This window comes from Salvelinus alpinus, chromosome 17 (genome assembly GCF_045679555.1).
Source record: "Salvelinus alpinus chromosome 17, SLU_Salpinus.1, whole genome shotgun sequence".
NCBI classification, from domain to species: domain Eukaryota; kingdom Metazoa; phylum Chordata; class Actinopteri; order Salmoniformes; family Salmonidae; genus Salvelinus; species Salvelinus alpinus.
This window is the reverse complement of record NC_092102.1, coordinates 4,715,909-4,741,894: the sequence shown is the minus strand read 5'-3', so window position 1 is coordinate 4,741,894 and position 25,986 is coordinate 4,715,909. Positions and strand designations below refer to the sequence as shown.

General features: G+C 42.4%; 1 protein-coding gene across 1 annotated transcript in view; it reads right to left on the bottom strand.

The window, feature by feature from the left end:
• Positions 1-7,780, bottom strand: part of dnmbp (dynamin binding protein) — a 133,963-nt gene extending 126,183 nt beyond the window's left edge. The window contains exon 1 of the mRNA XM_071346969.1: positions 7,311-7,780. The gene's annotated coding sequence lies outside the window, so the exon portion shown is untranslated. The remainder of the gene's footprint in view (positions 1-7,310) is intronic.
• Between the last annotated feature and the right edge of the window lie 18,206 nt (positions 7,781-25,986).

Below are 25,986 nucleotides of genomic sequence, written 5' to 3'. Positions count from 1 at the left end.
GAAACAGAGTGGATTATTGACTGAAGCGCGCCAGCTAAACTGAGTTTTTATGGATATAAAAAAGGACTTTATCGAACAAAAGGACCATTTGTAATGTAACTGGGACATTTGAGTGCCAACACAAGAAAATCTTCAAAGGTAAGGCACATATTATATCGTTATTTCTGACTTTCGTGTCGCAACTCCCTGGTTGAAAATGATTTGTTATGCATGCGTGTGCTGGACGCTGTCCTCAGATAATCGCATGGTTTGCTTTCGCCGTAAAGCATTTCTGAAATCTGACACCTTGGCTGTATTAACGACAAGTTAAGCTATATTTTGATGTATTGCACTTGTGATTTCATGAAAGTTTAATATTTATAGTAATTTAATTTGAATTTCGCGCTCTGCAATTTCACCGGATGTTGGCCAGGTGGGACGCTAATGTCCCACCTATCCCAAAGAAGTTAATCATGAAACATACACCCCTGCCCTTCCTCTTACCGGAGAGAAGTTTATTCCTGTCGGCGCGATGCACTTAAAATCCCTTTGGCTGTAAGGACTCTGACAGCATGTCCCCAGCTAGCCATGTTTCCGTGAAACAGAGTATGTTACAATCTCTTTGGAAAGCAACTCTTGCCCTAATTTCGTCAACTTTGTTAACTAGGGACGGGACATTTGCGAGTAATGTACTCGTAAGCGGTGGGTGGTGTCCGCGCATCCGAAGCCTCGCGAGAAGACCTTTCCGGCACCCTCTCCTCCGGCGGTGTTGTTTTGGGCCGGCCTCTGGAATCAGATCAAATGCCCTGGGAGGTGCAGACAAAGTATACGCTTTGGGAAAGTCGTATTCCTGGTTGTAGTGCTGGTTGTGCTTGTAAGTTGACATCTCTCTGATATCCAATAGTCCTTCCCGGTTGTATAAATTACACTTAAGGTTTTCTGGTTCAACAATGTAATATATAATACTTTTTTTTATTTTTATGTTTAATGTTTCCTAAGGACTAGAAGCAAAGCTGCCATCTCTATCGGCGCTATCTTGTGTTAATCAGTACTTTAGCTATATCAGGCCTGTGGGTACATGTGCTGAATTTGCAATACGAGAGGGATCCTCTGACTATTGCCTCATTTAACACAATTTTCACTCCATCTTTTAAAAATCGAAATAATGATCAATACCTAAATAAAAAAATGCCAATGTTTATTTGTCCTTAAATAATTGTTTTACTTAGCCTATGGAGAGCATTTAATTAGGTAGCCTATTTTTTGGTTATTCAACAGTCATGGCAAAATAGTTAAGCATTTCTCTGCAATAGGCTTTTTTATGTCGGGATTGTGTTAAATTGTGTAGCCTTTCATGTAACCTAAACATTTCTGATTGTGTAGAGGGGTAAGGATATGGCCGTGTTATTTGATGTCATGTTAATCCGGTCAGGCCTTTTGATTTTAACATTTGGAATGTTTTGGTTATGTAGGCTAGGCTACCAATTTAAATATTGAATTCATGGATCAAGCCTTCTTTCAATAATGAGCTATTCTGATCTTGTTCCCAATGGTCAGTGCTTTAGTTTATTATTTGGCTGTCCAATGGTCCCGGTTCTGAATTTGCAATGCATCCGACTGTCCGCTTTTTTCTGTGCAATAGCCTTTTGATTTGAAAAGTGTTGCTGTGTACTAGGCTATTTGATTTAAATGTATTGCTGTTACAGCACTTTGGTTTCTCTAATAAATATGTTGAAATTACGGCTGACCCCATTTGGTCGACTGGTCGATTGTTTGTTGGTCAACCGAGATTTTATTTTGTTGAGCAGTGGCAAATATATATTTTTCACCAGCCACGTTGGCGGGTGGTCAGGGCTCCACAGTGCGAGCATTTCACTCGCATTTGTGAAAAAAGTTTGTAAAAGTAAAGTATGATCACATTTATAGTGAAAATAAATGCCGCAGTTAGCTGTTTTCAAAGCATTTCTGCAATTTTTTTAAAATCGCACACAGTCAAAGAACTACGAATCCTATATAGCCTATTCCACCCCGCGCTGCAACTATCCCTGGCTGTCGAATAAGGCAGCCCCATGCACCTCTCTGAGTCAGAGGGGTTAGGTTGAATGCGGAAGACACATTTCCGTTGAAGGCATTCAGTTCTACCACTGACTAGGAAACCCCCCCCCCTTTCTATGTTTGAGTATCAACTGCTAGGGAAGAGAGGTATAAGCTTCTACTCGTCAGACTCAATCTTACAGGCACAAACATGACTGAGTCACGTATCACGGTAACCTCCAGCCTGCTACTGCCTGAGTGGAGATGAGATGATGACTAAAGTCATCAAATAAAAACTAATATACACAAGTGAAATATTTGAGAAAAAAAAGTCTGCTGTTTTTGGATATTGACTGTCAAGGATGAACAGAAATTCCAAAATATGTTTTTAGTTGATTATTTGTTTGCAATATGTGATCTATAGGGTGAGATCTCCATAAGCAGTTTATTCGATTGTGGGGTTTGAATAGTGTGAGAAGAAAACATATTTGGTAAGAATCACAACAAAGTGTACAAAATCTATTCTTAAAGGGGCAGTAGCCTTCATTAAGTGTACAATTTTCAATTACAGCATTATTTAGTCTTCAGTTAGTTATACATTTTCTATTTGTTCAGTTAATATTAACATATAAATATTATTGGTATCTTCTGAGTAATTATTATGTCTCATATTTTAATTAAAAGCAAACTATTAGCTTCCAAAATGTAAGTTGGTATATCTAACTGTCCGATAACACCATTCTGATAGAATGACTCGTCCTGCACTTTGTAAAAACCCAGCCCTACTTCCGGCGCCGACCGAGATGGCCGCCTCGCTTCGCGTTCCTTGGAAAATATGCAGTATTTTGTTTTTTTATGTGTTATTTCTTACATCGGTACCCCAGGTAATCTTAGGTTTCATTACATACAGTCGGGAGGAACTACTGAATATACGATTAACGTCAACTCACCATCGTTATAACCAGGAATATGACTTTCCCGAAACGGATCCAGTGTTTTGCCTTCCACCCAATACAATGGATCTGATCCCAGCCGGGGACCCTATACGACGCCGTAAAAGGGGCAAACGTAGCGGTCTCCTGGTCAGGCTTCGGAGACGGGCACATCGCGCTCCACTCCCTAGCATACTACTCGCCAATGTCCAGTCTCTTGACAATAAGGTTGATGAAATCCGAGCACGGGTAACATTCCAGAGAGACATCAGGGATTGCAACGTGCTCTGCTTCACGGAAACATGGCTAACTCAAGAGACGCTAACGGAGTCGGTGCAGCCAGCTGGTTTCTTCACGCATCGCACCGACAGAAACATACATCTTTCTGGTAAGAAGAGGGGCGGGGGGGGTATGCCTTATGATTAACGAGACGTGGTGTGATCATCATAACAACACACAGGAACTCAAGTCATTCTGTTCACCTGATCTAGAACTCCTCACAATCAAATGTCGACCGCATTATCTACCAAGGGAATTCTCTTCGATCATAATCACAGCCGTATATATTCCCCCCCAAGCAGACACATCGATGGCCCTGAACGAACTTTATCTGACTCTTTGTAAACTGGAAACCACACACCCTGAGGCTGCATTCATCGTAGCTGGGGATTTTAACAAGGCTAATCTAAAAACAAAACTCCCTAAATTCTATCAGCATATCGATTGTGCTACCAGGGCTGGTAAAACCCTGGATCATTGTTATACTAACTTCCGCGACGCATATAAGGCCCTCCCCCGCCCTCCTTTCGGAAAAGCTGACCACGACTCCATTTTGTTGATTCCAGCCTACAAACAGAAACTAAAACAACAAGCTCCCGCGCTCAGGTCTGTTCAACGCTGGTCCGACCAATCTGATTCCACGCTTCAAGACTGCTTCGATCACGCGGATTGGAATATGTTCCGCATTGCGTCCAACAACAACATGGACGAATATGCTGATTCGGTGAGCGAGTTCATTAGGAAGTGCATTGACGATGTCGTACCCACAGCAACGATTAAAACATTCCCAAACCAGAAACCGTGGATTGACGGCAGCATTCGCGTGAAACTGAAAGCGCGAACCACTGCTTTTAACCAGGGCAAGGTGACCGGAAACATGACCGAATACAAACAGTGTAGCTATTCTCTCCGCAAGGCAATCAAACAGGCTAAGTCCCAGTACAGAGACAAAATAGAGTCGCAATTCAACAGCTCAGACACAAGAGGTATGTGGCAGGGTCTACAGTCTATCACGGATTACAAAAAGAAAACCAGCCCCGTCGCGGACCAGGATGTCTTGCTCCCAGACAGGCTAAATAACTTTTTTGCCCGCTTTGAGGACAATACAGTGCCACTGACACGGCCCGCTACCAAAACCTGCGGGCTCTCCTTCACTGCAGCCGAGGTGAGTAAAACATTTAAACGTGTTAACCCTCGCAAGGCTGCAGGCCCAGACGGCATTCCCAGCCGCGTCCTCAGAGCATGCGCAGACCAGCTGGCTGGTGTGTTTACGGACATATTCAATCAATCCTTATCCCAGTCTGCTGTTCCCACATGCTTCAAGAGGGCCACCATTGTTCCTGTTCCCAAGAAAGCTAAGGTAACTGAGCTAAACGACTACCGCCCCGTAGCACTCACTTCCGTCATCATGAAGTGCTTTGAGAGACTAGTCAAGGACCATATCACCTCCACCCTACCGGACACCCTAGACCCACTCCAATTTGCTTACCGACCCAATAGGTCCACAGACGACGCAATCGCAACCACACTGCACACTGCCCTAACCCATCTGGACAAGAGGAATACCTATGTGAGAATGCTGTTCATCGATTACAGCTCAGCATTTAACACCATAGTACCCTCCAAACTCGTCATCAAGCTCGAGACCCTGGGTCTCGACCCCGCCCTGTGCAACTGGGTCCTGGACTTCCTGACGGGCCGCCCCCAGGTGGTGAGGGTAGGTAACAACATCTCCACCCCGCTGATCCTCAACACTGGGGCCCCACAAGGGTGCGTTCTGAGCCCTCTCCTGTACTCCCTGTTCACCCACGACTGCGTGGCCATGCACGCCTCCAACTCAATCATCAAGTTTGCGGATGACACTACAGTGGTAGGCTTGATTACCAACAACGACGAGACGGCCTACAGGGAGGAGGTGAGGGCCCTCGGAGTGTGGTGTCAGGAAAATAACCTCACACTCAACGTCAACAAAACAAAGGAGATGATTGTGGACTTCAGGAAACAGCAGAGGGAGCACCCCCCTATCCACATCGACGGGTCAGTAGTGGAGAAGGTGGAACGTTTTAAGTTCCTCGGTGTACACATCACGGACAAACTGAATTGGTCCACCCACACAGACAGCGTTGTGAAGAAGGCGCAGCAGCGCCTCTTCAACCTCAGGAGGCTGAAGAAATTCGGCTTGTCACCAAAAGCACTCACAAACTTCTACAGATGCACAATCGAGAGCATCCTGTCGGGCTGTATCACCGCCTGGTACGGCAACTGCTCCGCCCACAACCGTAAGGCTCTCCAGAGGGTAGTGAGGTCTGCAGAACGCATCACCGGGGGCAAACTACCTGCCCTCCAGGACACCTACACCACCCGATGTCACAGGAAGGCCATAAAGATCATCAAGGACAACAACCACCCAAGCCACTGCCTGTTCACCCCGCTATCATCCAGAAGGCGAGGTCAGTACAGGTGCTTCAAAGCAGGGACCGAGAGACTGAAAAACAGCTTCTATCTCAAGGCCATCAGACTGTTAAACAGCCACCACTAACATTTAGCGGCCGCTGCCAACATACTGACTCAACTCCAGCCACTTTAAAAATGGGAATTGATGGAAATTATGTAAAAATGTACCACTAGCCACTTTAAACAATGCCACTTAATATAATGTTTACATACCCTACATTACCCATCTCATATGTATATGTATATACTGTACTCTATATCATCTACTGCATCTTGCCATCTTTATGTAATACATGTACCACTAGCCACTTTAAACTATGCCACTTTATGTTTACATACCCTACAGTACTCATCTCATATGTATATACCGTACTCTATACCATCTACTGCATCTTGCCTATGCCGTTCTGTACCATCACTCATTCATATATCTTTATGTACATATTCTTTATCCCTTTACACTTGTGTGTATAAGGTAGTAGTTGTGGAATTGTTAGGTTAGATTACTTGTTGTTATTACTGCATTGTCGGAACTAGAAGCACAAGCATTTCGCTACACTCGCATTAACATCTGCTAACCATGTGTATGTGACTAATAACATTTGATTTGATTTGAGTGCATTGAGTTAATTTTGGAAAATGATCTTGGGTCCTTTCTAAACATCGCTTTGAATTCACATTGCTGATTCATACCACAAAATACGTGAAGTGAACTGGGGAAATGATTGAGTCCTCATTCAAATGCAAGGGCAGTGTGAATAGAAATAACGGAGTTATTTGGCTTTTTTTTTTTTACCCCAGAGTGCAATCGGTTATTTTAAAGAGGACTATATATGAAAACACACTTAGTGTAAACAAGCGTAACGGTAGGATGGGAATCTGTTGGCTACAAACAAGTATAGGCTTTGACAGAAGACAAATTATGCTTTTGGAAAGTAAATAAAAACCTGCTACACGTCGTTTTGTCGGCATGGGTTATTCCAACGTCACGTCCCAGGCCTAGGCTGAAACCTAGGCCTGCAGGCGTCATATTTTGTCAATGTTTTCTCTAGCCTCACAAACCTTGACAACGACGAGGCTACGTTTGTCGGGTGACTGGTAATGTCATCCACTGCCTAGTTCTCAACCTATACACATCAGTCCTGCTCGTGGTATGGTGACACAACCATCTATAATTTAGGTACTCCGTTCACGTCCCTCGTTAAGTAGCCCTAAGAACTTTTGTGTTCTGTTGCCGTGGTTGAGTAGCATATAGCCCTACAATATGTATTGATGGGGAGAGTAATTGATTGCTTTTCATATATTAAGCAATAATTTATAACATGTTAATTGTATATGCGTTTTGTAAAACGCATAACAATTTGCAACTGGTTTCATGATCACTTATGGGAGAGGAAAGAGATCTGTAGAGGTAACAATATCGCCATAGCTGCAGCACTTAAAATACAATGTAACAGCATATATTCGTGGTAAGTGTGTGACTGTTACAAAGTAGCCTATAATGTGACAACTGTTCGGCTCTGGACATATGTCGCTCATCATGTGATCGTTGATGCGTTCTGCTTGCATGAAAAGAAAATAGATCTGATGTAAAAGCATAATAAAAGCAAAAGTTGCCTCCTGATAGCTTACCTTTAGCATCCGTGATGAAGTTACCGAAGTGGTCAAATCAAGTCTTTATATTTCAGTCTGGCAAGTTATCTAACTTTCGGTCCGTGTTGCTGTCTTTCGTTTATTCTCAGGCGATCAATTCTGCGGCCACATCCACCGCCTACTGCAAGTAAGCTAAAATGTTCTTTACAAAACAGACACGTTCACGGTCTACAAATCACTTCCAAAGTTAATTGGTTACACACATTACAAAAAAGTCGCTTGCCAACATCTGTGTCATAGTCTTGGAATCAGCTGTCATCCTATGAAAATTGAATCTCAGGGTCGTTCCCCGTTCACTTAGAAAAATATATAATGGCGAGATGCTCATGTCTCCGCCCTAACAATGGGAGTCGTTGTCCCAAAGGCGGGAAGGCAGGCGACAAGCTTAGGTCCAAAATAAGCCCATCGAAATTTATTGGGTTTATTTTGGACAGATTTTGGCAAGAGTGAAACCTCTCGCTTCGCCTCTTCCTCTCTGACGTCAACGTCACCTCCCCTTTCATGAGAGGGACCCAATGGCTGCCCTTACTCTGCCTGAATTAAAATAAGACATAGTTTTACCACAGATAGACGAGACAGATATATACTGGATGTATAAAAGAGGAAGCCCAGTGGCCGGCAGTGGGAGAAGATTGAGCTAGATGGATTTGGGCCGAAATTCTGCAAATGTTCTCATAAATGAAACATTTGATCTCTATACAGTTCTGTTTCCATAACTAGAATCTATAACAAAAAGTTTGGTAGACTTGACTTACCTAATTGTTTATATAGATTACTTTGTTTAGGACGAGTGCACTAGATAGTGGGCGTTTTCCTAATTAACGTCTTGCATATTCTGTGAGGCACAAATGGTCTTCATCCTCTGTTTGGCGGTAGCTAGCTAGTCCCAAGTAGATATCTAGATGGCTAGTTAATTCACCCCCCCCAAAAATTGTTTTAAACATACTTGGCCTATATAGCTAGAAATCGATATCTTTGCAAGTTTTCCCACTACTAGTACTCCTTCTGTGAACTGTAACTGTAAAATGGAAGGGAGGAACATCCCTTTTCCAGTTTCCAACAGACGTTGAAAGGTATGTCATAAATAACGAGAAGATGCAGTTGGAGTAATTATTGCATGGTGAGGCACACGTTGTTGACTGTGTAATCTGTAGTGTGCTGTATCCATGACTACCCATTGAATCAATCACCAAAGCAATAATCACTGATAGATAAAACATGCTAGCTACCAGTAATGAAACAAATCTATCGCTGGGTTTAACACAATTAGCATTAGGCAGCATGGCTAGCAAACGTTAGTTTACCAATGTGCCCAGCCATATTGCATCCAAGGCCATCCCAGGGTATGCTGCACAATCAATAGAAGCCATCATTTGTGACACTGGGTCATTGCAAAGTAATGTATCGAGTTGTAGAACACCATTAAGTACCTCTTAAATGATGGTAGAGGTCTGTAAAAATATTATATAGGCAACTACTTATGTTCTGTTGCCCTATGATCAGATTTTAAGTGAGAATACCACAAAATATAGTATAATAAAATGTGAGATTAAACCGTACACACTTTTGTAATTATTCAGGAGGAAGCTGTGGCTGAGAAACATCAGGCGTAGGGACATCAGTCTGAAGAAGTCCTTTGAGGACGCTATGTGCGAGGAATACTTTGAAGAGTGTTTTAATCTGATTATTGAGTGTCTTTGTGATTAAAAATACTTTTCTGGAAGACACTGTCCTCTGAAGCAGTACCTACCAGATTAAATTGCATGAATCCACCCCCTCAATCTGCAACAGATGCACGTTGTAGAAAAATAAGTAAGCCAACAACAACATTCGTAGCAATTAAAGATTTTTATTTAACCAGGTAGGCTAGTTGAGAACAAGGTCTCATTTACAACTACGACCTGGCCAAGATAAAGCACAGCAGTTCGACACATACAACAACACACAGTTACACATGGAATAAACAAACAGTCAATAGTACAGTAGAAAAAAGAAAAAATCTATGTACAGTCAGTGCAAATGAGGTAAGATAAGGGAGGCAAGGCAATAAATAGGCCATGGTGGCGAAGTAATTACAATAGAGCAATTAGACACTGGAATGGTAGATGTGCAGAAGATGAATGTGCAAGAGATACTGGGGTGCAAAGGAGCAAGATAAATAAATAAATACAGTATGGGGATGAGGCAGTTGGATGGGCTATGTACAGGTGCAGTGATCTGTGAGCTGGTGCTTAAAGCTAGTAAGGGAGATATGGGTCTCCAGCTTCAGTGATTTTTGCAGTTCGTTCCAGTCATTGGCTGCAGAGAACTGGAAGGAGGAATTGGCTTTGGGGGTGACCAGTGAGATATACCTGCTGGAGCGCATCCTACGGGTGGGTGCTGCTATGGTGACCAGTGAGCTGAGATAAGGCGGGGCTTTACCTAGCAGAGACTTGTAGATGACCTGGAGCCAGTGGGTTTGGCGACGAGTATGAAGCGATGGCCAGCCAACGAGAGCGCACAGGTCGCAGTGGTGGGTAGTATATGGGGCTTTGGTGACAAAACGGATGGCACTGTGATAGACTGCATCAAATTTGTTGAGTAGAGTGTTGGAGGCTATTTTGTAGATGATATTGTCGAAGTCGAGGATCGGTAGGATGGTCAGTTTTACGAGGGTATGTTTGGCAGCATGAGTGAAGGATGCTTTGTTGCGAAATAGGAAGCCGATTCTAGATTTAATTTTGGATTGGAGATGCTTAATGTGAGTCTGGAAGGAGAGTTTACAGTCTAGCCAGACACCTAGGTATTTGTAGTTGTCCACATATTCTAATTCAGAACCGTCCAGAGTAGTGATGCTGGACGGGCAGGCAGGTGCGGGCAGTGATCGGTTGAAGAGCATGCATTTAGTTTTACTTGCATTTAAGAGCAGTTGGAGGCCATGGAAGGAGAGTTCTATGGCATTGAAGTTCGTCTGGAGGTTAGTTAACACAGTGTCCAAAGAAGGGCCAGAAGTATGCATCGTTATTATTTTATATCAACAGGATTAAAGTCTTGAATTGTCTATTTTTGAGGGAGAGGACAGGGATGCAGATGTAGGAGTTTTAGGTGAGAAAGACAGCGAGAACAAGAGAGTGAAGGCGAGCGTAGACCCAGCTCCAGCAGAGAAAGCAGCAGGTGGTCTGCAGGAGGTGGTCTGTCAGGTGACAGAGGTGGCAGGAGGCTTCCTCACAAGCATACAGGTGGTGGTCTGTCAGGTGACAGGTGGCGGAAGGAGTAGTCCTCAGGAGCATAGAGGAAGCTCAGGTGTCAAAGGAAGCAGCATGTAGCACAGGTGTCATGCAGGAGGAGGCCATCATCCAATTGAAGGAGGTCTATAGTATAATAATAATACACCCACAGTGATTAATTGCACACACATTGAAAGAAAAATATCACAAAGTTAATCTCATACAGATGTTACTTTAAGAGAATACAACTACTAGAAAAGAAGCTGTCAATCACAAAAAAACAACAGCAAATGCAAAGTAGGCATGCTGCAAGACCAAAAGCCACCGAAACCAAGTACGTCGTCATTTTATAGATTGGAATAACAAAAATGGAGGACATAGTTGACAAAAACCCTTAGCAGTCTCTGGGCAAAAACTGGCATTGTGTAAGAGTCCTCTTACTTAGATCTAGTGCCTTTGATTTCATCCTGGAAGGCCATGTCGAGCATGCCTACGCCTCATAGAAAAAAATTATAAAGAAATGCACCATGTGTAGAATGAGAGCACAGCTTAGAAAAAAACATGGTGAAGTTAACGAACCAAAAACCATAGCACAGCGAAAACTGAAGTGTTTCAGCGGATAGTACTTTTCTTTTGGTGCCTGGACTCCCCCGCCTCACTATCCTGGTGAAGAGAACAAAAACAAACGGAGAAAGGGGAGTCATCCATTCCCTTTATCCCAGGGATCATCAACTAGATTCAGCCGCGTGCCAATTTTTCTTGAGCAGATGGTTTGGGGCTGGAATGTAATTACAAATAATTTGTAGACTGCAAATTGACTGGAAGAAGCCCCCAAAAATATTTTTGAATAAAATAATAATTCAAACCTTGCTTACAATTGTATACGATCAGGTGTCTCTATTATGCATGGGAATACATTTGTCACACCCTGATCTTTTTCACCTGTTCCTGTGATTGTCTCCACCCCCTCCAGGTGTCACTTGTTTTCCCCAGTATATTTATCCCTGTTTCCTGTCTCTCTGTGCTAGTTCGTCTTGTTTTCCCCAGTGTATATTTTTCCCTGTGTTTCCTGTCTTTCTGTGCCAGTTCGTCTTGTATGTTCCAAGTCAACCAGCGTTTTTCCCGTACTCCTGCCTTTGCTATTCTCTTTTTTTCTAGTCCTCCCAGTTTTGACCCTTGCCTGTTCTGGACTCTGTACCCGCCTGCCTGACCATTCTGCCTGCCTTGACCACAAGCTTTTCTGCCACTCTGTACCTCCTGGACTCTGATCTGGGTTTGACCTTTTGCCTGTCCTCGACTATTCTCTTGCCTACTCCTTTTGGATTATTAAACATTGTAAGACTCCAACCATCTGCCTCCGGTGTCTGCATCTGGGTCTCGCCTTGTGTCACGATAACATTAATAGATTCTTAAATAAAATCACTTGGAGCTGATTTCCCGGTGTTTTTACAGTCTTATGTACAACAATAAAAAAATATATATTTTAAATTGCCTCAACTTTGGGGGCCAAATAAAACCAACCATGTGCCAAATTCGGCCCATGAGTTAGGGGAACAGTGCTTTGTCCTCACTGTCACTCAGAAACAAATTCCAATGTCCGCCTGGTAATGGTTCTGTTCAAAACAAAACGATTGTAAAATAATTTTGGTTCCAACACCTGGTTCTAGCTCTTTTGAAGTGTAACAATGCAGTACTGTAGAGAGTACATTAATTCATACAAACACTGTTCATCCATGCTCATCCATGTTCTAGCGATTTGTAGCTCTTCGAGTAAACATAACTTACGTCCTGTTCACTCTCAGATGTGCGGTCCTGAATGATTAGCTAGCTAGACTAGCTAGTTACTCTGCTATTTTTCTGACACGTGCAGAATCGTATTTGTTGCGCTACAGTAACATTAGCTAGCTAACGTTAGCTGAGAAATATATAATGGTGTATATATCAAGCTAGCTATTTCTGTCTTGCCCATGAGAAATTATAACATGTATTAAGAGAAGAGTAACGGGTTAGCTATTAATAACCTCACTCAATTATATTTCACCAATAGTCTCCAGTATTGATTCCCAAAATGACAACTTAACTAGTCGTCAGCTAGTTTCTTGCATGTGCAGAGCCCAGCTAATTTAACGTTATTGATTTAACTGTTAACTTAATGTTACTGTTACTGTTCCTCGGCGTGTTTTAACAGAAAATAGCAAGCCAAACAATTAACGCCCACTACAAAAGTTTTAATATAAAATTTATATAACATTAAACTATATATTTGTCACTTTTCCATCTTGGTGGCGTTATAACAGTCCCAACAACGAATAGTTAAAGTTAGCTACATCAAATCATGTGTTGAAGTCCCTCTTCAAATCTCCAGGCCAACGTCTGCATCTCATTTTGAACTTCATTTTGAATATGATGACGATGTATTTTATTGACGTCACTAAGCCATTATTGAGAATTTTCCAGAACGTGTGGCAATTATTTATTTCAGAAGAGCTAGCAAGACTAGTGCACTCCATATGTGCTCTGGGTCATTAGACACCATTAGAGATGCACCTGTCTGGGGAGTGGACATGACTGGCTATTTCTGTAACTGTGTTACGGCCTAATATATACTGTTGCTATGGTTACACATTTTGGGACTTTTCCAGAACATGGGTGTTCTTTTCAGAGGAGCTAGCGGGATGACATGTCTGGTTATTTCTATGGGCTGTTGCTAGGGTCCTACATGCATACCGGTGGCTCCGGTATTTGTGAAATATTATTGACTGAATATTTCCACGACGACATCTGACCGACCAATAAACGCGACTTTGAAAAACCCATCTCGACACTTGCCTCCCATTGGAAAGGACAGGATGTGGTCTATTTTAATAGAACATCTTTGGTTTTACTTTATCAGAAGGCTGTGGAAGAAACATACGTGCATTCCAAACACTTAAAAGACACACCCTATTCCCTCAGCCCTCAAATTAAGTGGACACTTATGATGACGTCTGACGAGTATACACTTGCAGGGAAAGGGAGGAGGGAATGATTTTTAAATGGACCGCCCTTGCCCGGAAATTCGTCATCCGTTCATCACGCGATGATTGTGTTTTCAGCCACCGGTAGCTTGTGGGTGCTTTATATGCGCCGCAGTCAATTATGATTGCATGTCTACTTAAATTAACTTTATAATTACTAATATACACCTACTGTTTGATAGCTAGCAAATTAATTTGCTAACTTATGTTAGCCTGCCAAGCTGGAACTTCTGAAGAAGGAAATTGTTTCCAAAAGTTAACCAAACAAAAACATCATTACTTTTACGAGACGTGTTTGTGCCGTCATGTGCATTAGTAGCACAATTTGTAACCTTTTTACGTTCGTTTTTACTTACTTGTATGTTGACTTGTTGTCACGCCCTGACATTTACATTTTACATTTACATTTAAGTCATTTAGCAGACGCTCTTATCCAGAGCGACTTACAAATTGGTGCATTCACCTTATGATATCCAGTGGAACAACCACTTTACAATAGTGCATCTAACTCTTTTAAGGGGGGGGGGGGGTTAGAAGGATTACTTTATCCTATCCTAGGTATTCCTTAAAGAGGTGGGGTTTCAGGTGTCTCCGGAAGGTGGTGATTGACTCCGCTGACCTGGCGTCGTGAGGGAGTTTGTTCCACCATTGGGGTGCCAGAGCAGCGAACAGTTTTGACTGGGCTGAGCGGGAACTGTACTTCCTCAGAGGTAGGGAGGCGAGCAGGCCAGAGGTGGATGAACGCAGTGCCCTTGTTTGGGTGTAGGGCCTGATCAGAGCCTGAAGGTACGGAGGTGCCGTTCCCCTCACAGCTCCGTAGGCAAGCACCATGGTCTTGTAGCGGATGCGAGCTTCAACTGGAAGCCAGTGGAGAGAGCGGAGGAGCGGGGTGACGTGAGAGAACTTGGGAAAGTTGAACACCAGACGGGCTGCGGCGTTCTGGATGAGTTGTAGGGGTTTAATGGCACAGGCAGGGAGCCCAGCCAACAGCGAGTTGCAGTAATCCAGACGGGAGATGACAAGTGCCTGGATTAGGACCTGCGCCGCTTCCTGCGTGAGGCAGGGTCGTACTCTGCGAATGTTGTAGAGCATGAACCTACAGGAACGGGTCACCGCCTTGATGTTAGTTGAGAACGACAGGGTGTTGTCCAGGATCACGCCAAGGTTCTTAGCACTCTGGGAGGAGGACACAATGGAGTTGTCAACCGTGATGGCGAGATCATGGAACGGGCAGTCCTTCCCCGGGAGGAAGAGCAGCTCCGTCTTGCCGAGGTTCAGCTTGAGGTGGTGATCCGTCATCCACACTGATATGTCTGCCAGACATGCAGAGATGCGATTCACCACCTGGTTATCAGAGGGGGGAAAGGAGAAGATTAATTGTGTGTCGTCTGCATAGCAATGATAGGAGAGACCATGTGAGGATATGACAGAGCCAAGTGACTTGGTGTATAGCAAGCCCTCGGTTCTCTATGGTGTTTTAGGTCAGGGCGTGACTAGGGGGGTTTCTAGGTATTATATTTCTATGTTGGTGTGTGTATGGTTCCCAATTGGAGGCAGCTGATAATCGTTACCTCTAATTGGGGATCATACTTAGTGTGTCCTTTTTCCCACCTGCGATGTGGGATATTGTTTTGTGTGAGTGCCTATGTGCGTTACGTATTTCACAATCGTTATATCTTTGTTGTTTTGGAAGTTTCACTATCAATAAAATGTGGAACTCTACTCACTCTGCGCCTTGGTCCAATTATTCATATAAGTATATATAAGTTTCGGCTGACTTTTGTTAGCGGAAGTACAATCATCGCGAATTGAATTATGGGGCGTTTAAGAACCCGATGTGAACATAATTGTACAATCGCAAACTCGATCAAAAACGAGGGCTGAGGGGCTTACGTTGCGAACTTCCCTTGTTTGGCTAATCATTTGACCAACGTCCAAGATGGTGACGGGATTCCCCAAGGGCGTAAGGCGAGGGTAAGTGGACGAGGGTGTGTCTTTTATGAGTTTGAAATGCAGCCCTAGAACAGGGGTTAAAGGTCCACTTGACGATAATAAAGTGGTAATAACAGACATGTGCACATGTGTTTCAATTCCGTAAGTAATAGTAATAGTGGAATGAATGAGTGTTTCACAGCATTACTTATCCGCCAGTGTTCTGATTGGCTGTGATATTCGCCCTAATGATTTCTCCAGCTGGAGCAGCATCTGTTGTCAATGTGAAAGTTGTTCTGACTTGGTGGTTGTGTTGTCTAGTGGAAATCATTATGGCATTTCCTGGTTGCAAGGATTCTACACAGTTTACTCAATTTCACTTCATGTACTGTTAGGTTCTAATTCTCAGAATAAAAAACTCAACGAAAGCTTAACCAAGTTTATTCTTCCCAGAGGGTCAATACAGCTGCATTTGACAAAACCATTTTCACACAAGCACTGATATTTAACCCTTTCTCCTAGGCTGAGTCTCCTCCTACACATCTGAACAAACATTGTATATTTACTGCTAGGCAGGACACAAGTGATACGGGCCATAAACTTTTATTTCTCCCTTAACGTGACCTGACCTGATCTCGACCCCCCCCCCCCCCCCTCATCAGTAATCCATGGCTCTCTCCCCTCATCAATGCCTGCCACGTGATCGCTTTCCCTCAGTGACATGAATATATTTATAATTATATTTCATATTCTCAGAACCCAACAGTACCCTCTAAATCACTGTAAAATATATTTTCAATAGACCAAAACCGCTGGTTGAAGCTGGTGGACCAAAACCAAAAGTAACTTGTAGCTTTCGGTTTTGGTACACCAACTTCAAAAAAGCAGTAAAAATGCAATTTTTTTCTTATTGAAAATATATTTCTTAGCGATTTAGATGGTACAATGAATCCCTTGTTTTCTCTCACAGCCTGAAATTGAGTGAACAGCGTAGAATTTTAGCAACCGGGAAATGACAGCTATTTCCACTAGATAACACAGCCACAAAGTCTGATGATAGCAAAATTTGATTTTTTTTTACGTTGGATAAAAGTACAGACTCAGAGCTAGAAAATGATATATCATAAACTACAGTTGAGGAACAATGGGAAAGTGATTTTTGTTTTATTTTTTAAACTTTAACCCCCCTTTTTCTCCCTAATTTCATGGTATCCAATTGGTAGTTACAGTCTTCTCTCATAGCTGCAACTCCTGTACGGAGGTTGAGAGCCATGCGTCCTCCGAAACACAACCCAACCAAGCCGCACTGCTTCTTGACACAATGCCCGCTTATCCCGGAAGCCAGCCACACCAATGTGTTGAAGGAAACACCGTGCACCTGGCGACCGTGTCAGTGTGCATGCGCCTGGCCCGCCACGAGTCACTAGAGCGTGATGGGACAAGGACATCCCGGCCGGCCAAACCCTCCTCTAACACGGACGACGCTGGGCCAATTGTGCACCGCCCCTTGGGTCTCCCGGTCAAACCAGGATCTCTAGTGGCACCGCTAGCAACTGCAATGCAGTGCCTTAGACCACTGCACCACGCAACAATGGGAAAGTTGATCAACTTGTAGCCTCACTTTTGAGAAAATGGCCCTTTAATGTTTGGTACCAACTGGAGAGCTTTTCTTTGTCTACACCCATTCAGCATCAATCACACCCTCTTAAGCTTTAGCCCCACCCATCTCTTTAAGGATTCACATGTGAGTGTCACACCCTGATCTGTTTCACCTGTCCTTGTGATTGTCTCCACCCCCTCCAGGTGTCGCTTATTTTCCCCAGTGTATTTATCTCTGTGTTTCCTGTCTCTCTGTGCCAGTTCGTCTTGTATGTTTCCAAGTCAACCGGCGTTTTCCCCATTCTCCTGCTTTTTGCATTCTCCTTTTTCTAGTCCTCCCGGTTTTGACCTTTGCCCGTTTCTGGACTCTGTACCCGCCTGACTGACCATTCTGCTTGCCTTGACCACGAGCCTGTCTGCGACTCTGTACCTCCTGGACTTTGACCTGTTGACCTGTCCACGACCATTCTCTTGCCTAACCCTTTGGATTAATAAACATTGTAAGACTCCAACCATCTGCCTCCTGTGTCTGCATTTGGGTCTCGCCTTGTGCCTTGATAGTGAGGCTATGTACAAAACAACCAAAAATGTAAAGACTAAAGGCTGGTTTATACTACGGGTGTGTTAGTAAATTTAATCTGGAGTGCCAGAGTGTGCTCTGGGCGTTCGTAAACTCAGAACGTTGTCAGATTGTCCGTTCTTAAATTCAGAGCGTTTTGCTCTTGGAGCGTTCAGAGTGCACACTGGATGCTCTGGCCGAGGAGTAGGGTTGATTAGAGCTGTCTGACCTAACAACAGCAGTCAAGCACCCAAGCTCCCAAGCTAACTGGCTAAAGTTGGCTAGCTTTTTAGCTACCTCCAGACACAAATGAGAGAACAGCTCACTGACCATTTTACTTGCCCTAGCAGAGCTGGTTAGGCTGTTTTTATGTTATGCAGAGAGTTGGTGACTGCAACTGTGCTGCTGGCAACAATTTAATTGCGCTTTTTTGCCAACATTTACTGACACCGGCCATATTCAAGGGGTTTTGAGCGTTCGTAAATTCATCAGTTATTCTGCACTCTGGCACACTCAGACGAGAGTGCTCTGAAATCGGAGTAGATACCCAGAGAGAATTTACCACCTACGTCTATCGACAGTTGTCGCTGTGACGTCATAAACATTCTATTAAAATAGTTACTTGCATTGTGGAGTCTTTTGTTTAGGCATGTTGCTAACTAGCTAGTGAAACAATTAACCATAATCAAATCAAATTTTATTTGTCACATACACATGGTTAGCAGATGTTAATGCGAGTGTAGCGAAATGCTTGTGCTTCTAGTTCCGACAATGCAGTAATAACCAACGAGTAATCTAACCGAACAATTCCACAACTACTACCTTATACACACAAGTGTAAAGGTATAAAGAATATGTACATAAAGATATATGAATGAGTGATGGTACAGAACGGCATAGGCAAGATGCAGTAGATAGTATCGAGTACAGTATATACATATGAGATGAGTAATGTAGGGTATGTAAACATAAAAGTGCATAGTTTAAAGTGGCTAGTGATACATGTATTACATAAAGATGGCAAGATGCAGTAGATGATATAGAGTACAGTATATACATACACATTATATTAAGTGGCATTGTTTAAAGTGGCTAGTGATACATTTTTGATCAATTTCCATTATTAAAGTGAGCTGGAGTTGAGTCAGTATGTTGGCAGCAGCCACTCGATGTTAGTGGTGGCTGTTTAACAGTCTGATGGCCTTGAGATAGATGGCCTTGAGATAATCCCAACTAATAACGTTACTGCATGAATCTGCTGGTAGCTAACCAACCAGGTTCAATGTTAGCTAGCTAACATTAGGCTAAAACTAGCAATGCAAATGGCTCTGAGACACAAATAATAGTACTACACAGATCATACACGTAATGTTAGCTAGCTAGCCAGCCAGCTAATTTTAGCTAGCTAACAGTACACTTTAACTTGAAATGAAAATGACTTTCTGAGAAAATTAGAAACGTGTAATATCTGAAAATGTAGCTAGCTAGACTCTCTTACCCGTATATATGGATGGACGCTTCTCTCGCTCTCTGTCACAGATGCCATGGTTGCCCTTAGTTTGAAGATGTAATCCGGAGACAGGTGTTTTATACAACAGCTTTCTGTGTGTTCTCTTTTCGATTCCGTCTGCATTTATTCAATCAAATGTCCGAATTTCAAAACTCGGTCCTCCAGAAAGTGGAGAGCAACACTTATGCAGTTTTACTACATGATATCTTTCAAAAAAGCCACTTTAGAAAGGATTACCTACACATACTCATGTTATAGACAGTAGCGTGCTACATGGAAAACCAATCCGAACTCATCTCTCTGCATGTCTAGCCCACTCATTATCCCAGCCAATCATGGCTAGCGGGAAGGTTGATGTCATTTTCTGTTGCTAAACCAACTAGGCTCCTAATTTAAAAATGTTATTCATATTTACAGATGGCATACAAGTTTGTTATTAAGGCACATGAAAGTTCACATGTTCCCGAAGGCAATTCTTGGGAAAAAAAACGCATTTTGATTTAAAAAAAAGTTTACGTTCAAATGGTGCTCCTGTGAAGTAGTGCGTCTAGTTTCCTGAAACGAGTCACATATGTTTGCATTTTTTTCTTCCATAAAACTTTAGGAGATGTTTGTTGAAATTATAGGAGACCTTGTTGTATACAACTGTGAAATATATTTCTAAACAGCTTTAAACCATTGGTCATGCTATAAAAATCCTGTTTTAATCCATTTCTACCATAACACTTGTACAGGACTAGCAGATGTCATTTGACATGTTTCAACTGTGAAATTTCCATTTAGACAGTTTTCCATAACATTATATAATATTATGTTTGTGACAGTTTCTACCATAAAATTCATACAGCACTGGAGGCTCCTCAGAGGGGGATTAAAACACATTGTTTTGCAATGAAGGTCTATTGTAACTTCAACAGCTCTCCCTCGGGTAGCACCATGGTGTAGCCGGAGGACAACTAGCTTCTGTCCTCCTCTGGGTACATTGACTTCAATACAAAACCTAGGAGGCTCGTAGGCCTCACCCCCTTCCATAGACCTACATGGTAATTATGACCACTTCTGGAGGACGACCTCCAACCAATCAAAGCTTTTGCAGTATGAAGTGACATGTTGTCCATCCAATCATAGGGTTAAGATCAGAGAATGAACATTGTCTGTTGTATTGGAGTTGTGCCGCAGAGCATTATGGGGGGGGTGGGTTCTATGTGTTGAGAAGCTTGGTGAGTTGGTGACATTATTGGATAGAGATTGAAAAGTGATAGTTGAGCATTTTTTAAATATTATTCAATTCAAATTGGTTTCTTCAAATTACAGTAGACAGAGGAGGTAGATTAAAGATTGTTTTCTTGGTTTTAGAAGGTTATTTTTGTGTGCAGTTAGTGCCTATGAAAAAACAACGGTCCAGATTATATAAAGAGATCTAGGCTCTAACAATGATTAACTCCACCATTATTTCCACAGTCTACTAGCCTATTGAAGGTCTTGCTCAGCCTCAACATCACAGGAAAATTATTAAATGCTCCGCAATTTAGAATATTAGTGGCTATGCCTACTGCAAAATACCAAAAAGATAGAATCGGTATGGGTCTATGCATAGACCAAACAGATCAAATATTTTTTATTCAGGAGAATCCCATTGAATCAGGCTATTAATTTCAGTGCAGTTGCGTTCTTACGCATAACCTTAACCTAAACGGAACCGAAAACACCCCACCCTGTTTTGATCACAGATCATGATGAATTCTGAACATTTCAGCTGTTTGTCATTGACTTAGCCCCAAATCGCATACAGATTTATACACATGAAGGCCTATATTTAATATGGATTTGTCAAACAATAGCCTGACTAGGATCCTGACTTTTCCCCACGTCATATTTGTCACCAATTAGGCTAAATGTATTCCTATTAATAAGCTTGTGTTTACCTATTCAAAATGCTGACACCCTCCCTGTACAACATTCGTTTTATGATTTTCTACAGCGCCCTCCCAATTCAAAACACCTCATCTCACAGTTTGTCTCCTTTTTCTCCAACTACCCACAGGCCTCTACTAGTCATCTCAAGGAGACCTGAGGTAAAGAGTTAAATATTGAGATCTCAGATGATCTATGGGGAGAAGCCCTGTCTAGAATTCACTCCTCTTCCATCAATGCCAGATATTAATTGAAACAATACAAAGTCATGCATAGAGTTCATTACTCCAAAACCAAATAGAATTTACCTACAGGTCTCCCCACTGTGTGACAAGTGTAAATCCTCAGAGGGTTCCTTAACTCATCTTTTTTTGGCTCTGCCCCCTACTCAATAATTACTGGAGGAACATCTTTGATTGGTACTCAAAGGTATATGAGAGGGCCATTGACCCTGACGCAGAACTCGCTCTCTTTGGCTGCTCAGAGTCTGTTCTAAGATCGTCCTATGAGGAACAACAGGCTCTGATGTTTGGAATGGTGGCTGCCTCCAAAAATGATCCTGACAAAATGGAAGTCTCCCCCTTGCTTCAGTAGATGGCTAGCAGAAATGATTAACACTAAATTAACTTGCAACATTTTCATTTTTTTAGGACCAACTCCTCCATCAGATTTGTCAATGTTTGGAGTCCATTTCTGGACCATCTGGACAGAGACTGACTGAAAACTGACTAGGAACACTTACTGTTGTTGTAACTGTCATTGTTGCTCTATTCTTGTCCCATGTCTTGCCTAAGCAATACTTCATTTCATATGTCTGGCAGCTGTGTTTTTTCATTTTTTTTTCTTGTGTGCTTTTGTTTTGTACTGAATTGCAAAAGAAAATCCTTTCAAATAAAATATACCAAAAATATATAATAATAAGCTTTTGTTTTCCTATGAATTTGCATAGGCCATAGCATTGTGATGAATGTTTTTTGCCAACTTCTGATTTTTATGAATAAACAATTACCGGGGATAAATAACATAATTTCGATGCCCCCCCCCCCACACATTATCGTTGCTTACCTTACAGATCACAAAGTCAGCCGATTTTCACTCCATTCATAGGCACATTTGATTAATACACTGGCTTGTCTAGCTGGCATGTTTTCATCTACACTGAAATACTATTATTTCTGAAGTCTTCTATTATGATTTTAATAAAACCATAGCTGATTAGTACACCCTTGTGGTTGAATATATATCTATTGTAGGTCTATGATACAACAATAACTAATGTTAAACTAACAAATAGCATCAAGGGATACATTACAATTTACAATAATGAACACCGTGTGAAACAGCTGTGAAAACCAGCTATGTAAACCAGCCATGTAAGAACTGGGACATTTTCAGCTACCAGGAATTGTGTGCAGATCCTTGCGGCATGGGGCCGTGCATTATCATGCTGAAACATGAGGTGATGGCGGCGGATGAATGGCACAGTAAATGGACCTCAGGAGCTTGTTACGGTATCTCTGTGCATTCAAATTGCCATTGATAAAATGCAACTATGTTCATTGTCTGTAGCTTATGCCTGCACGTAACATAACACCACCGCCACAATAGGGCATTAGGTTCACAACGTTGACATCAGCAAACCGCTCGGCCACAACTCCATACACAAGTCTGCAGTTGAGAGGCCGGTTAGACGTACAGCCAAATTCTCTAAAACGACATTGGAGGCAGCTTGTGGTAGAGAAATTAACATTCAATTATCTGGCAAGAGCTCCGGTGGACATTCCTGCAGTCCCTCAAAACTTGAGACCTCTGTGGTATTGTGTTGTGTGACAAAACTACACATTTTAGAGTGGCCTTTTGTCCCCAACACAAGGTGCACCTGTGTAAAGATCATGCTATTTTATCAGCTTATTGATATGCCACACCTGTCAGGTGAATTGACTATCTTGGCAAAGTAGAAATGCTCTCCCAAATGCGCTCCAAATTTGTGCACCAAATTTGAGAGAAATAAGCTTTTTTTTGTGTGTATGGAAAACAGACCAACACTTTACATGTTGCATTTATATTTTTTAACCCATTAAGTTCTAATTCATATTAAATTATTCTTAACGGTCTTAACTAAGAACCCCTTTAAAGGGTATCTTAATGTAGTGTTACCAAAACACAAGACATGGAACAATGTTGGCAAACTTAAGTTTGGGTACACAGCTGACTGTGTTGAGGAACAAAATGATAACTAAATGAATGACCTCGAGTGATGTTGAGCAGCCACCCCAGTCAGACTTCTCTCTACTACCGCATGGCAAGCGGTACCGGAGTGCCAAGTCTAGGACAAAAAGGCTTCTCAACACTTTTTACCCCCAAGCCATAAGACTCCTGAACAGGTAATCAAATGGCTACCCGGACTATTTGCATTGTGTACCTCCCAACCCCTCTTTTACGCTGCTGCTACTGTTTATCATATATGCATAGTCACTTTAACTATACATTCATGTACATACTACCTCAATTGGCCCGACCAACCAGTGCTTCCGCACATTAGCTACCCGGGCTATCTGCATTGTGTCCCGCCACCCCCTTTTTTACGCTACTGCTACTCTCTGTTCATCATATACAGTGGGGAGAACAAGTATTTGATACACTGCCGATTTTGCAGGTTTTCCTACTTACAAAGCATGTAGAGGTCTGTCATTTTTATCATAGGTACACTTCAACTGTGAGAGACGGAATCTAAAACAAAAATCCAGAAAATCACATTGTATGATTTTTAAGTAATTAATTTGCATTTTATTGCATGACATAAGTATTTGATCACCTACCAACCAGTAAGAATTCCGGCTCTCACAGACCTGTTAGTTTTTCTTTAAGAAGCCCTCCTGTTCTCCACTCATTACCTGTATTAACTGCACCTGTTTGAACTCGTTACCTGTATAAAAGACACCTGTCCACACACTCAATCAAACAGACTCCAACCTCTCCACAATGGCCAAGACCAGAGAGCTGTGTAAGGACATCAGGGATAAATTGTAGACCTGTACAAGGCTGGGATGGGCTACAGGACAATAGCCAAGCAGCTTGGTGAGAAGGCAACAACTGTTGGCACAATTATTAGAAAATGGAAGAAGTTCAAGATGACGGTCAATCACCCTCGGTCTGGGGCTCCATGCAAGATCTCACCTCGTGGGGCATCAATGATCATGAGGAATGTGAGGGATCAGCCCAGAACTACACGGCAGGACCTGGTCAATGACCTGAAGAGAGCTGGGACCACAGTCTCAAAGAAAACCATTAGTAACACACTACGCCGTCATGGATTAAAATCCTGCAGCGCACGCAAGGTCCCCCTGCTCAAGCCAGCGCATGTCCAGGCCCGTCTGAAGTTTGCCAATGACCATCTGGATGATCCAGAGGAGGAATGGGAGAAGGTCATGTGGTCTGATGAGACAAAAATAGAGCTTTTTGCTCTAAACTCCACTCGCCGTGTTTGGAGGAATAGAAGGATGAGTACAACCCCAAGAACACCATCCCAACCGTGAAGCATGGAGGTGGAAACATCATTCTTTGGGGATGCTTTTCTGCAAAGGGGACAGGACGACTGCACCGTATTGAAGGGAGGATGGATGGGGCCATGTATCGCGAGATCTTGACCAACAACCTCCTTCCCTCAGTAAGAGCATTGAAGATGGGTCGTGGCTGGGTCTTCCAGCATGACAACGACCCGAAACACACAGCCAGGGCAACTAAGGAGTGGCTCCGTAAGAAGCATCTCAAGGTCCTGGAGTGGCCTAGCCAGTCTCCAGACCTGAACCCAATAGAAAATCTTTGGAGGGAGCCGGAAGTCCGTATTGCCCAGCGACAGCCCCGAAACCTGAAGGATCTGGAGAAGGTCTGTATGGAGGAGTGGGCCAAAATCCCTGCTGCAGTGTGTGCAAACCTGGTCAAGAACTACAGGAAACGTATGATCTCTGTAATTGCAAACTAAGGTTTCTGTACCAAATATTCAGTTCTGCTTTTCTGATGTATCAAATACTTATGTCATGCAATAAAATGCAAATTAATTAATTAAAAATCATACAATGTGATTTTCTGGATTTTTGTTTTAGATTCCTTCTCTCACAGTTGAAGTGTACCTATGATAAAAATTACAGACCTCTACATGCTTTGTAAGTAGGAAAACCTGCAAAATTGTCAGTGTATCAAATACTTGTTCTCCCCACTGTATGCATAGTCACTAACCATACCTACATGCACATACTACCTCAAATCAGCCTGACTAACCGGTGTCTGTATATAGCCTCACTACTGTTATTTTCAACTTCTTTTTACTGTCGTTTTATTTCTTGACATTTAAACTTTGATTTGTTGACCGTGCAATGCACACGCAACAAAACTTAAGTAAAAAAGGCCTATAAATATAAAAACAAGAGATTTCACACCAGTGACCACCGTAAATGTTTTCCTGCCTATTCATATTTAAATAACTTGAACATATGTAATATTCCCAATAATATTTTCCTTCACATTTAGATTTTTTTTATTTCCACATACCCCCAGTTGGGAAACACTGGTGTAGAGAACGATTATGCCAGGTCACTTACCAGTCACAGAATACGGCTGTTAGCGTCTGCTTTGAATAGATAGAGCATTTACATTTTTTATTAAAGAATATATTAGCAAGATTTGTAATACTACAATGCCATGCATCAGGGTTCAAATCACGCTAACGTTGATATTCCTGTTCTTTGGAGAGTGCACTTCTCCCCGTAGACCCCCTGTAAATCAGATCTTGCAAAAGATAATTGTGAGTTAATCCAATCACCAAAATGTGAGTTCTTGCCAGTCTTGTGGTTCAAACCATTACAAAATGACAATTGTTGTCAAAGACTTCACTCTTCACTACACCAATAAAGTCTAGTCG